General features: G+C 44.4%; 1 protein-coding gene across 4 annotated transcripts in view; it reads left to right on the top strand.

Annotated features, from left to right (window-relative positions):
- The first annotated feature begins 12,555 nt into the window (after nucleotides 1–12,555).
- Nucleotides 12,556–14,181, top strand: part of LOC148055196 (uncharacterized) — a 37,315-nt gene continuing 35,689 nt past the window's right edge. For all 4 annotated transcript variants that reach the window (XM_087762616.1, XM_087762614.1, XM_087762615.1 and 1 more), the window contains exon 1: nucleotides 12,556–12,674. The gene's annotated coding sequence lies outside the window, so the exon portion shown is untranslated. The remainder of the gene's footprint in view (nucleotides 12,675–14,181) is intronic.

Raw genomic sequence — 14,181 nt, 5'->3', positions numbered from 1 at the left:
TGTAGCATTTCAGAAAGAAGCTAGTGTAAGACCTCCAGAAAAATCAAGTCTTCAAGCCATAAAGCATTGCCTTCAGATCTCTCCGTCAAACGCATTGCAAAAGTAGATATTTCCTGGCTTTTCAATTAATGACTTCTGAAAGGGTTATTTCATACCTCTTTCCATACTCTTCCCACCCTACCAAGTACGCCAACAACTGTTGCTAAACGCCCTACAGAAAACTGCCTTTTTATTTTCCCCTTCTACTATTGCTATATTTTCCTATTGCATTCCAAACCTGGAAATAAAAGGCCCTATAGCCCCATTACATTGATGTAGCTATTTTCTAGCGCTACTTTTTGCATGGATTTTAAACGCTATCTTTCATTATTCCTCTTGCATGGAAAAATTACTAGAAGACTACTGTTTAATCAATCTATTTTGCACTTTCTGGGGAATACATTATGACTCTCTTCCTGTGGGTTATCCTATACATCAGTATTCCCACAGCTAGGCACATGACAAGGCAATTCAATCTGAATGTTGCATAAAGGGCCTTAGCGTTATTTCTGTGAGAAAGCTTCAGGAAATGGCTGTAATGACCAGGTTTTATGTTCTCAAACTTCATTTTGTCATCAGGAGGAGCTGGCTTCATCCAAAATAAACTTGAACAGATTATTTAGAGTAACAGATGTTTTTCAAACAGATTTATGTTTAAATAAAAAAACCCACAATGTTGATTAGCGGGGCATTAATTTTAATTAAGTGCACCAGCATATTGATAACTGGTCTTTTCAGGTCTCAGCTAATTGTTTCATTTACTGTATACACACAATGCTGTGCTATATCCACTATATGGGAATCTATTATAACAAGAGGTTAGTCAGTGATTATCAACTTCTCTCTTCATAATTAAATATCTTGATAGGAAGCATCCATATGGAGATAAGAGGCAAATAACAGATTTTATATCCGTCAAGTCCAAGGGCAGCACACTGCTAGAAATTTTACATACCAAAAGGCTGGAGCAAGGCCAGTCTTTTTAATGGTCAAAGATAGGTGGATGTGCAAACATATTTGTGCCAGACACCACGTTGCTCTGCAAATGCCTAGGACATCACAGATTTTACCATCTGTTTAAATGGATGAGCCACAGATGTTCAAACTTCCATGTCAGTTGAGTCCAGAAGCTGCATACAGTATTCAGACTCTGAAAAGTGCAAATGTTAAAAATCCAGCCCTTGATTTATTTTTTAGAGTGGTTTCAAGTATAATTTGCATTTTATAGCTTTTCTCTGTGTAATGATGGTTTCTACACATAAATATCTACTCACCACAGTAATTTTATGTTGGTATATGTATTACTAAGAGTAAAGAAAGTAGAAAACACATTCTCAGGCAAATATATCTTCTATATCACTTTATTCATGAGGCAGGAAAGAAGAGGCAGAAGGACAGAAATTAATGCAGACTCCTTGGCTGTAAATTAATGAAACTACAACCCTTCACATCAATGCCCAGATCTCAAACAGCTTAGGGAGGATCAGATCCCTAGATAATAAGAAGTTGAATCATAGAATCGTTAAGGTTGGAAAAGACCCTTAAGATCATCGAGTCCAACCGTTAAGAAATGTAGTCTGTCTATTCTTTAACTGTTAAATGTTGATTTTTAAAAAAAATACTAAAAATGTTTTGATACAGATTGAATGAAATCTTATATTTAAGATTTAAAAACAGAAAGCAAAATCAGCATTTTTAATGTAATTGTACATGTATATTTTTATATGTATACAACTACACACTAATTCTGTTTTGGGGGTATATCAGTATAAATATCACATGCAAAACACCTTTTTTTTTTTAAGCTGTAGACATAACTACATTAGGGAGCTTAGCATTAAGTAAGGGCCTACATTTTCAAAATTGTAAGATAGAATGAGCAAAATCTGTTTTTTATTTTTAATTGCATTTGCAAAAAGGTTGGACCATAGTGTTGGAGATATGCAAGAAATAAGACAAAGGATGTTAAGGCAGAGATCATTAATCAACCTCTGTAAACAGTTAACAAGACCTGGCCTGAGGGAAGAAACAGAAGGACACCACAAAACAGTCTAGCAAGGAAATACCAAGATAAGCATGAGAAAACAAGGCCGCTGACAAACCCGAAGTAAGAATCGCTTGAACCATGAGTGAACTATCCTAATTAACACAGTAAAAACCACACCTCCAGCAATGAAGCCCCTGGCCCAAGCAAAGACCTCTACCCACTGAGCATGCTCTGTAAATTTAAAACACACTGTTCCTTTAAGTGGAGAGGAGGCTTGTGAGAACCAATAGAAGCAAGGACGAATAAGTGGAATTGTGAAAATACTGATAACAGCTACTCAGAATGTATAAAATGTCCCTGCATGTTAACCAAGGTGTGCTAGCTTTGTGGATTTACCTCCTAGCACCCATCTCTGCGCAGACATGAAATAAATATCTCAACTCAGTGTGTTATTTGGCTTTTTGCACACTGGGTAAAAGAACCCTGCTTTTTGGGACAACAATAGGGGAAATATAGCTATCACTGAAAACTGGTTGAGTCACATTGAAATTCAGCATAGCAAGATCACCTGTATTCCTCTCTCCTACTGTGTCATATATCTATGTACTGTGGTCAACTGCAATTTTTCTTTAACAGTAACCAGAAAACTTAATATGTAGGAGAGATGTTTGGGATAACTACAATCACAGACAAACATAGATCCGATTAATCTGGTTCCATGGCATGCACATCCCTTAGGTTCTCAAAATTCTGGTTTTCCAGTGAAACTGAGTATAAAACAGCTTTCATGCTTTGCCAGCTCAGTTTATGCAGCCAACAGTTCAGCAATCCCGCAGGTCCTAGTGTTGTCTTAGTTATTTATACAATCATCTAATACATATTCATTGTCACTTTGTTAAATGATTGGTTAAAATTCTTCACCTGCCATGTAAATTACTACGCATGCTCACTATGATTCTCGAGCCCTTTACTTCCTTAATCTTTTGGGTCGGTGGGTTTCTTGAGTGGGTGGTCCTTGAGTTGGTGGTCGTGATCTCCCCCTGCCGGAATTACCTTTCCCCTAAGTTCACTTAACTTTGGCAACACTAAGCACTCCTTTACGGACTGTTAGCGAAGCAAACAGTCATTCACTTTAGGGTTCTTTGTTCTGAGACATATATCCTGTTTCATGATGCCATAGTATTGTTGTTAGGGTAAAAATGAGCAAGGTTAATCTTTACCGACATCACTAGGAGCTCTCCATCACAGGCCATAAAGCCACCTTCCTTTTCATCTTCCACTTCAGCTCCTAATCTGACCTCAGACCCACTTTCAAACACACATCAAGCACAAAAAATATTTGTCATCCACACCTTTAAAAAAAAAATTTATATGCAACATACATTCCATACAGATAGTACACAAAAAGCTGTTTCTCTCCCTTTATCATCTTTTCAAATCAATTACTGAACTGGAATAATTTCATTTTTGAGTTGGGCAACCTACAAATGATATACTTGCAGTCCTTACTGAAAATTCAAAAAAGTTTTGGTCTGCGTTGGTTTGGCAGAACTGGAGAGAGAAATGAGATCATACTTAAGATATGATATACCAAGAAAGCTAACGGACTATCCATGGGCTGTAATTCAGATTCTAGGCTATAGCAAATCTGAGCTTTGCTAGCTCTCAAAGTCACTGTGACAGGTAAAATTGGTTGGCAAATTATTTCATGCCAAAAACACCATTATTTCTCATATGGAGAACAGCAAGTTCCAGCGAGCCCCTGAAGGAACAGTGTGTTCTCTGTACATAAGCCAGCAGCTACGCTACTTGGGGAGAATATTTGTGTTACTGCCTGAAAATTACTACTTCAGGTAACAATACTTTCATTCAGGGAAAGCAAGCTGGAACATGAGAACAGAGTATTACTTTTTCAGATGCACGAAAACCAAATCCTGATGCAACAAAACAAAAGCAATCCTGTCCTTGATCCTGAGAATGCAAATACATGCAACCAACCAGTACTGTTTTTGCTTAAGGCCTTTTCCACATATATACAAATGTAAATGCTCACCTGCAATGAAAAACTTTTGAACAACTTTGAAGTATATTTTAGTATGAATACATTCACTGCACAACTATTTACAGAAAGTGACTGCAAAGACAAAATTACACAAGCAAGCCAAAAGCTGCTTCATGAATAATATTACTTCGAAATTTTTCATAGAATCATAGAATCATTTAGGTTGGAAAAGACCTTTAAGATCATCAAGTCCAACCATTTCTTTTCCCCTCTGGGCCAAATTGCATCACACACTTTGTTTAAAAGTATGAAACAACATTTTTCAAGACACTTTGAAGATACTCATTTGAACAGCTAATTTTAGCTTCAACATTCCTACTTCTTCTCTTTGGTTTCCTCCTATTTCCATATAGGATTGGAACTCAGTTTTTTCCTCTAGGTTTTTTTCTTTCCTCTCTCTCTCTCTGCCCCACACACTCCATGCCTTTCAATCTACTGAGTGAGCTACCAGAAGAGACAGATATGTTTATGCTGTCTTAAGAGGATATAATAAGTTATTGTACTGATGTGATTACACTTTTTTTTGCTTTTCCTAAGACTCTTAACTCTTAATGATCATCCAGGAAGAAAGCAAAACTCCCGTTTAAAAAAAAAATTATTTTTTTTTTGTTGATCTTAACCTATTTATTTATTTTTCAAGCTCTGGAATAATCTTTATATTGTGCATAGTTAATTCAGAAATGTAAATTGACCACTGTAAACAAGAGAAGAAAAAGTTCAGTATACTTTAGGCTAAGCAAAATTCTTTTTTTTTCTTGTGAACTCTGAATTTCTGGTTATAAATTCTATATTTTTTGTATGAAAGATTATAACAAAACCACAACAACCCAGTCACATCGATACATTCTTCTGTGAAGCCAAAGTATTTTAGATCTGTAAAACTGAGAAATGTAAAAATATTTATTTCCAAGATAAGCAGTGCTGGACTCACAGTCACTTAATGTTATCATCATTCAAATAACATTACATAGCAATAGCAACAGAAGGCCCTGTCAGATCCTCTACTAATTTTGACCTGTCCTTAATTCCCAAAGCTGCCATGAATTATTAGCACATGCCCTTGCTTCTGCTAACTGCCCTATTAAGCAATGCTTGTGCCTTTCTGGGGTTTTGTATGACCACTCCTGTCAGTTGTCTGCACGAAGGACCCACCACTTGTACAGGCTTAAGCTGTGTCCAGTGGCTAATGTGGACGCATTCTTGGGGGGGATGTCCCCCTTTTTTTGTTTATTTTTGCTTTGGGATGGGGGTTTCTTCACACAACTGACATTTGGCACACAGGTGCAAATGGAAGAAATGCTTCTACCTGCTGCAAATGGCTTACAATTAACTGCCCATCAGGAGACTGTAATATGGGTACAAAGCAGAACACACCTGCAGCCAGTACTCTAGTGCTGTACTGAGCAGACATAAATTTCAATATTTGTAAGCAAAATGTTTACAAAAATATTTTCCAAAACACGTTGGAGCTTTTATATAAATTATGTTGCTGACATGGATAACTGAATTTACACTGAAAATTCACTAGCAAAGCATCAGATCTTCAAGTTCAAATGGAAGTTTAGTTCTTTTTATAAGCTCTTCCAAAATATGTGTGAAAGCATTTCTTCATATCAGTCTTACATTTTAAGCAGACAAACACAAATGAATTTTATCTGCTTTGGCCAAATGCCAATGCATACAACAACCAGTAGGACTCAAGGTAGGGGCTATATACAAGCTTGGACCGTCTTTCCTGCAAAGTTAAGCTCCCTTGAATTTATAGAGAAAAGCCTCTCGCATGTTTTAAACAAGGATGCAAATCCAAGACACTCTACTAAACAATTAGGAAAACCTTTTCAAAGAGTTCTGAAAAAAAACCAGCTATCTAGTGTAGCAAACACTACACATCAAGGTTATCCCGCCAGATCTCCAGCCCACCCGGGCTTTATACCCCCAGCAGTAGGCGTGTCATGTATAAGGGGCAGAAACAAGGGAGGGTCGACTCTTAACTCTTTCCGTACAGCACGTGATCTTCCGGTCGCCAGCCCTTATCTTTACTACATTTCCCCCTCCCTTAGCCCCAGTAGTTCTGGATCTTGCTGGGGAAGCGGTGTGTAAAATAATCGATATATGGTAAGACTTATACAGACACGCATCCGTTACGTTCATGGATTTTGCCCAGTCCAGCCAGTAGTTCGTCGCGGCTCCCTCATTACTCCCCCACATCATCAGGATGCATAGGGAAATGGTAACCTGTCAAGATAAGACTCAATAGATTGATTAATGTCTATACGGTCAAATATTTTGACTGGGTACCCATTCTAGCGTCCCTTTCTCGGTTTGCACACACGCATACCCACGTCCCAAGCAACGGAGGGAATAAGGCCCCCCCCATTCATGGGTTTGCAGGTCCCGTACTTGAACCAAAGGGTAAGGCCCTTCGTTCTCATCGAGCCGGAAGTGTGCCTGGGTTGCAGTCTGGGTTTTATAGGTGTTCCCTCAAATGGTATGATTTAAGGTAATTAGTGCCGTTGTCAACAGACACTGTGCCCAAAATAAGGGAGGGTCAAGGGGAGGGGGAACCCCTGTTCCTGGGCTTATCTTTTCCCCCTCCCTAAGTCGGTCGAGTAACTCTCGTTCTACAATGCTTTGGCCCGTACTGTTGTAGGGAATGCCATGACTCAACTGAATATCCCAGCGCGTGCAAAAGTCCTTTGTCTTCTTGCTGACATATGCCGCTCCATTATCTGTTTTAATTTTTTGTGGAATGCCAAGTTGCGCCATACAGTCCTGCCAATGTAAAATAACTGCGAGAGCATTTTGTTTAGCATGCATAGTCGCTAAAATAACTCCACTGCAGGTATCAACTGTGACATGCAGATACTTACGTGGATTAAAGGGTTCATAAATCGTAACATCAGACTGCCATATTTGGTTGGGCTGCAACCCTCGAGGGTTTACCCCTGCCTCCCAGAGGGGACCTTTGGAACACACAGGACAAGCAGCAATCACAGAGCGAGCATCTTGCAATGTAATGCCAGCGAGCCTAGCTAAACCGCGAGCTCCACAGTGGAGCAGCTCATGCAGGCGGAAAGCTCGCCTTAGGTTAGAAGTTTCTTCAACCGCCAGTACGCTCTTTGCTAAGCTGTCCGCTGCTTCATTCCCAGCAGAAAGAAAACTCGGTATGGAACTATGACTATTAACATGGATAGGACAGACAGGAGCGGTTCTCATTTGCAGTGCGGTGAGCAACATTCCGGCAATCTCTGACGTTGCCCCAAGTGCCCATCGGCACTTCTTCAGTAACTTATATACATAGCAAGAGTCTGTGATTAGATCCAAGGCCTCTTCGGGCCATTGAGTGAAAGCCATCCATACCGCTTTGGCCTCAAGATACTGCACGGATTGCCCTTGATCTTGATAACTAATGTGGGTCCACTGACCATCCTCCTGCCATGTAACGACAGCTTTCCCAGTAATCAAGGACGCGTCGGTAAAAACCGTGCGGCCTCCGGTGGGTTGTTCAACTATGGCACTAGCTGGCAAAAGATGGAGTACCTGGGTTATCTCCCCACAGGGGTGTGGTCTTAGACCTTCAATACAACCCGTAAATTCAGCTATTGCCGCTTGCAGAAACCCAACTTGTGGAAGTACCAACTCCCACTGTGCCAAAGAACAGGGCAATGCGATGACCTCCGGGTCCTTCCCTGTTAAGTGTTGAGTTTGCCTCCGACAGCAGAGAATAAGCTGGGATAATAATGTTGGCCAAGAAATTAAAGCCGTCTTTGGTTTGCCTTGATACAACCAAGCAAAAGGCCAGCCTTTTTCACCATTATTTTGAATTAGTAAACCATGGCCAGCGGTGTCGGTCATGTAAATCAGGGCAGTGACCGGTTGTTGAGGTGTAAATCGAGCGAGACCCCAATGCTGGGCTCGCTCCATAATTGTCCTAAGAATCTCCTGATGGTTTCTTGAAAGAGTCCTTGGAGCTAGGGGGGGAATCTCCTCCTTTCAGGAGTTGATATAAGGTAGTCATTTCTGCCTCAGATATTGGAATAAAGTTTCTAAGCCACAATAGTTGTCCAATTAATTTTTGCGCCTCATGGAGTGTTGTCACTGTAGTCCGAATTTCAAATGATTGTGCTGTCACGCTTCATGGCCTCAGTTGAGTACCTAAATACTTTACTGCACGTCCTACCTGCGTTTTCCAAGGCTCAATGTGTAACCCATGTCGCTCCAAACTGATTATCAGCTGCACGCGCGCCTTTTCCAGTAACTCCTCTTGGTTGGACGCCAATAACACGTCATCCATGTAATGGAAAATGATGACCGTAGGGAAATCTTCTCAAATAGGGCGTATCGCAGCAGCTACAGCAATTTGACACAAGACTGGCGAGTTTTCCATGCCCTGGGGTAACACCTTCCATTGATATCTGGCGCACGGGTGTTGATTGTTAGGCTCAGGAACAGTAAAGGCAAAGCGTACTCTATCTTCTTCATGCAAGGGAACACTAAAAAAGCAATCTCTAATATCTATAACCACTATTTGATAGTCAGGTGGAATCACGGCTGGAGAAGGGAGGCCCGCTTGTAGCGGGCCCATGTCTTATATACATGCATTAACTGCGCGTAGATCATGTAGCAGTCGCCACGCTCCCGATTTTTTCTTTATCACGAAAATGGGGGCGTTCCAGGGACTTGTAGAGGGTTCGATGTGTCCTGCGTCAAGTTCTCGTTGTACCAATTGTCGAACAGCCGCCCTCTTTTCCTCTGTCAATGGCCACTGCTCTACCCACACTGGTTTATCTGTCAACCAGGTGAGTTTTAATGGGCGGACACAGGCAGTGGCCATTATGATAAATTTGTACGCAGCACTATATTCATCTTCTGCAAGCAACATCGTCCCAAGATGACAATGGGTAACTCCGCAATGGCGGGGTTACACCATGCTACCCTAGCTTGTCCGGATTCCGGATCCTTCAACATAATTTGCATTGGGCTTCTGCTTTGATGCAAGGTCTGCATGCCTCCCACGCCTTGCAGCGAACCTCTCGGTTCGAGTGGCCAATCATCTGGCCATAGATGCAATGGGATTACTGTAACATCCGCTCCTGTATCCAAAAGGGCTCTTAACACGAGGCGTGGTGTTCCCCCCAACTCTGGGAGCCATGGGATAACTATAATATCTACTTCTGGTCGTGTGGTCATGTTTAGGGTGAGTGCCACATATGGCGAGGCTCTATCCCCAGCCTCCTCTATTGCGCGCTCCCATCTCCCCAAGGCAGCTGAGTTGGATATTGCATCATTGGAACCGCAGGCGACTGTGCTGGTCCCGGGGAAGGAGAGACTCCCTGTGCCATACATTGCGCTGCTGTCGTCAGGCCTGTTGAGCTGATCACTGGGGCAGGTGGGGATGGCATGGCCCTCAGCCATCCCCTCTTCTCATTTCCCCAGCCCGGTCTCCTTTGCTGATTCCCCGCTTTGCACTGTCGAGCTCTGTGGCCTAGTCGCCCGCAGCGCCAGCATCGTAGGTCTCTCTCTCCTTCCCCTGTTCCAGGGGTGTTTGTTTTTGAAGGGCATTGTCGCGCCATGTGTCCTTGCCCCCCCACGCTTATGGCACGTAAGTCGTGCGCCGCGGCAGGCCGCATGGACTGCGGCCACTACCGGTTGCATACTTTGCATCTGTTCCTGTTCCAGCACGTAACGAATCATCTGTGAAAGCGTGGTCCCTATGGGTAACTGTCTTAGCAACACTGCAGTTTGTGGGTTTGCTTGCGTACGTGCACAGTCAAGCAATATCGCCTCCTTAGCCTGCTCAGGAAGTCGAGCAACCTGGAGCGCCGCTTGCAGCCGGTCTAAAAACTTTGTGAAGGGCTCACTTAACGATTGCCGTATTTGGACCCATGGAGGCTCCCTTTTATCAAGAGCCGCGATGATGCGTATCGCTTCCTGGGCAGCTTTTGAAGATGCAGCAAAATCGCGCCCCTGCATTCGCTGAGCCTGTGCCTGAGGAGTTGCGAACTGCCCTTCACCCATCAACTGCTCTAAAGTCACTCCTGCCATGGGATGGTTGGCCTGTTGCGCCTCGATAACAACTTGGGTGCACCGATTCCTCCACTCCTCCCTAAACAATACCATCATCGAGGGGGTCAATACGGCCCGCATCAACTGAGTGATATCAAAAGGTGCAAGTGGCATTGCAAAAACACAGTCTAGTAGGACTTGGGTTCCTGGGGAATTTAATCCATGACTTTTCACTGTTGTGACCAATTCTTTCACCAACTTTGCATCTAACGGTTGCCACTCATATCCTCCACCTGGGGCTGCTCAGATAGGAAATGCTTGAATCGGAGGGGCCTGGAATCGCACTCCTTCCAAGACACAATTTTTTGCAATCATCCGCCAATCCGTCCCGTTTGCCCTCTCTTTCGGCATTCCCCCTGGCATAAGACTTTCCGCATTTGCCACCACCCCTCTCAATCAGCTGATCAATGCCTCGAGTTCCCTTGAAACCTCGTTAGTCCGTCTCAGAAGCGGGGGCGGATGAGCAACAATCAAGGATCCCTCATCACCCCCTTCGCCCTCACTGCTATCAGAGCTCATGGGGTAATTGTGTACAGGCTCCCTCCACTGTGAGGGAATACCAGTTTGATTTCCCACTGCCCAAGGGGTAAGGGGTCCCTCTGGTAGCTCAGGTATCACTGGCAGTGCCAGGGGAGCCCTACCACCCACCCCCCCAATGTCCTGCGCTCCGCTCTCTGTGTGTCCAGCACTCGTCGATCACTGGGATACAACAGGGCGTCCTCAGGTGTTTTGCCTTCTTTTTCTCCTTCCCGCCATCTTCCTTCACGTAGTTCACGATACCACTGGGATCCCACATCAGCCCCCGGGACCCAATCCAGCAACCTATCAGTCAGCTCCCTTTCCACACATTGTTGCAACTCACCCCAGGGGTACTGAGGAAGTGGCAGATCTGCCGGTGCAGGAGGTGCCGGAGGTTCCGTGGGTGGCCGCTCTAAACTCCCCACTTGTATCAGGAACACCTTTCCCGAGTCCTTTGTTCCCACTGCACCATAGTCTCCCTGCACCTCCCCTTCCTCCGTTGGCTCAGCCCCCAGTAACAACAGTTCCATCTGTGTCCCACAGGCCACTCCTTCCCAGCCAGCCTGTGTCCCCTCCAAAACTAAACTTGTTGGCTTTTCATTCCCAGGAGATTCATGCCCCATCAGCGCACCACGTGCGGCAGGCCTGCGCTGCCTTGCCGCAAACCCCCTCTTGAGCACCCTTGTCATTACCGACTTTAGTACCTTTATGAGTTCCACGAGCTCCATCGCTGTTGCCTGATCACGTCGGGGTCACCACTGTGTAGCAAACACTACACATCAAAGTTATCCCACCAGATCTCCAGCCGACCCGGGCTTTATACCCCCAGCAGTAGGCGTGTCATGTTATAAGGGGCGGAGACAAGGGAGGGTCGACCCTTAACTCTTTCCGTACAGCACGTGATCTTCACCTTGTCTTTACTACATCTAGACTTCCTAAAGTGCATGTAAAATACTGGAATAGTTATTTAACATAATAAAAGACAAAAAGTTTCCTTCAGGTAGAGTCAGTGTAGTCAAGGAGGCACTGAACTATGAATTAGGGGAGAATCTATACCAAAAGCAGTAAAATGTTCAGTGCGAGCTAATTCTGACCCAGTCCAGAAAAAAGCCCTAATTATCCTTGGCACAATGTACCTATACTGTTTCTGAGATCAAACAGGCGTCCTAATGTGGACCTCCACTGCTTGCAGTATGCTAGATTCCAAATATCACCTATAGAATTCTATATCAATAAAGTTTCAGTTCCTGGAAGCATATTAACAGTATTGAAACGGTGCATGTACTCAGCTATAGCACAGGACCAATTTTCCACGTTACTCCCCTTGAGATCACAGCAAACATGTTGCCATAAGAAATTCACTTTAAAAACTTACAAGGTTTTTTTCCACAGATTAGCATCTCTCATTTTTGTTCACCACAGGAACAGTAAAGAAGCAACGTTCAGAGTTAAATATCCTGTTAAATAAAATAGATTTAAAAAATTATCACAGCAGAGATAATGTTCATTCAAATGAGACATGACAAGTCACATGACTGTTCAGACCACAATACCACATTCTCCAAGTTTAATGTCTTGCCAAATTGTTTCCTTGTGCTTCGCATACATCAGAGAAACTATGCTGAAACCAGTTTTCACATCTGAGAACTACTTTGGATTTCTTATTTCAGAAATATCCACAGAATCTAATAGTTTATACTATAATTCACTGATTCACTTAATGCATACCATCTCATTCAAATGAATTTCACTGTGGTTTAGGTTTTATATTGTAGTAAAGATAAGGGCTGGCGACCGGAAGATCACGTGCTGTACGGAAAGAGTTAAGGGTCGACCCTCCCTTGTCTCCGCCCCTTATAACATGACACACCTACTGCTGGGGGTATAAAGCCCGGGTCGGCTGGAGATCTAGTGGGATAACTTTGATGTGTAGTGTTTGCTACACAGTGGTGACCCCGACGTGATCAGGCAACAGCGATGGAGCTCGCGGAACTCATAAAGGTACTAAAGTCGGTAACGACAAGGGTGCTCAAGAGGGGGTTTGTGGCAAGGCGGCGCCGACCTGCTGCACGTGGTGTGCTGATGGGGCAGGAATCTCCTGGGAACGAAAAGCCAACAAGTTTAGTTTCGGAGGGGACACAGGCTGGCTGGGAAGGAGTGGCCTGTGGGACACAGACGGAACCGTTGTTACTGGGGGCTGAGCCAACGGAGGAAGGGGAGGTGCAAGGAGACTATGGCGCAGCGGGAACAAAGGAGTCGGGAAAGGTGTTCCCGATACAAGTGGGGAGTTTAGAGCGGCCGCCCACGGAACCTTCGGCACCTCCTGCACCGGCGGATCTGCCACTTCCTCAATACCCCTGGGGCGAGTTGCAACAATGTGTGGAAAGGGAGCTGACTGATAGGTTGCTGGATTGGGTCCCGGGGGCTGATGTGGGATCCCAGCAGTATCGTGAACTACGTGAAGGAAGATGGCGGGAAGGAGAAAAAGAAGGCAAAACACCTGAGGACGCCCCATTGTATCCCAGTGATCGACGAGTGCTGGACACACAGAGAGCGGAGCGCAGGACATCGAGGGGCCGTGGTAGGGCTCCCCCGGCACTGTCAGTGATACCTGAGCCACCAGAGGGAACCCCTATCCCTGGGGCAATGGGAAATCAAACTGGTATTCCCTCACAGTGGAGGGAGCCTGTACACGATTACCCCATGAGCTCTGATAGCAGTGAGGGCGAAGGGGGTGACGAGGGATCCTCGATTGTTGCTCATCCGCCCCCGCTTCCGAGACGGACTAACGAGGTTTCAAGGGAACTCGAGGCATTGATCAGCCGATTGAGAGGGGTGGTGGCAAATGCGGAAAGTCTTATGCCAGGGGGAATGCCGAAAGAGAGGGCAAACGGGACAGATTGGCAGATGATTGCAAAAAATTGTGTCTTGGAAGGAGTGCGATTCCAGGCCCCTCCGATTCAAGCATTTCCTATCCGAGCAGCCCCAGGTGGAGGATATGAGTGGCAACCGTTAGATGCAAAGTTGGTGAAAGAATTGGTCACAACGGTGAAAAGTCATGGATTAAATTCCCCAGAGACCCAAGTCCTATTAGACTGTGTTTTTGCAACGCCGCTTGCACCTTTTGATATCATTCAGTTGATGCGGGCCGTATTGACCCCCTCGATGATGGTATTGTTTAGGGAGGAGTGGAGGAATCGGTGCACCCAAGTTGTTATTGAGGCGCAACAGGCCAACCATCCCATGGCAGGAGTGACTTTAGAGCAGCTGATGGGTGAAGGGCAGTTCGCAACTCCTCAGGCACAGGCTCAGCGAATGCGGGGGCGCGATTTTGCTGCATCTTCGAAAGCTGCCCAGGAAGCAATACGCATCATCGCAGCTCTTGATTATATTACATATATAATAGCGTACCTATTTATTATACCTGACCACTAAGGTAAAGCTGGCAAAAGTTCTCAAATATTACCTGCATGAACAAAACACTTTTTTGTTTAACTTCATAAAGTTA

Source organism: Nipponia nippon, unplaced genomic scaffold (assembly GCF_047370975.1).
Source record: "Nipponia nippon isolate SJK-2023a ecotype South Korea unplaced genomic scaffold, ASM4737097v1 scaffold_26, whole genome shotgun sequence".
Lineage (NCBI taxonomy): Eukaryota > Metazoa > Chordata > Aves > Pelecaniformes > Threskiornithidae > Nipponia > Nipponia nippon.
Note: the sequence above shows the minus strand (reverse complement) of the source record. Positions and strands in the feature narration are given on the sequence as shown.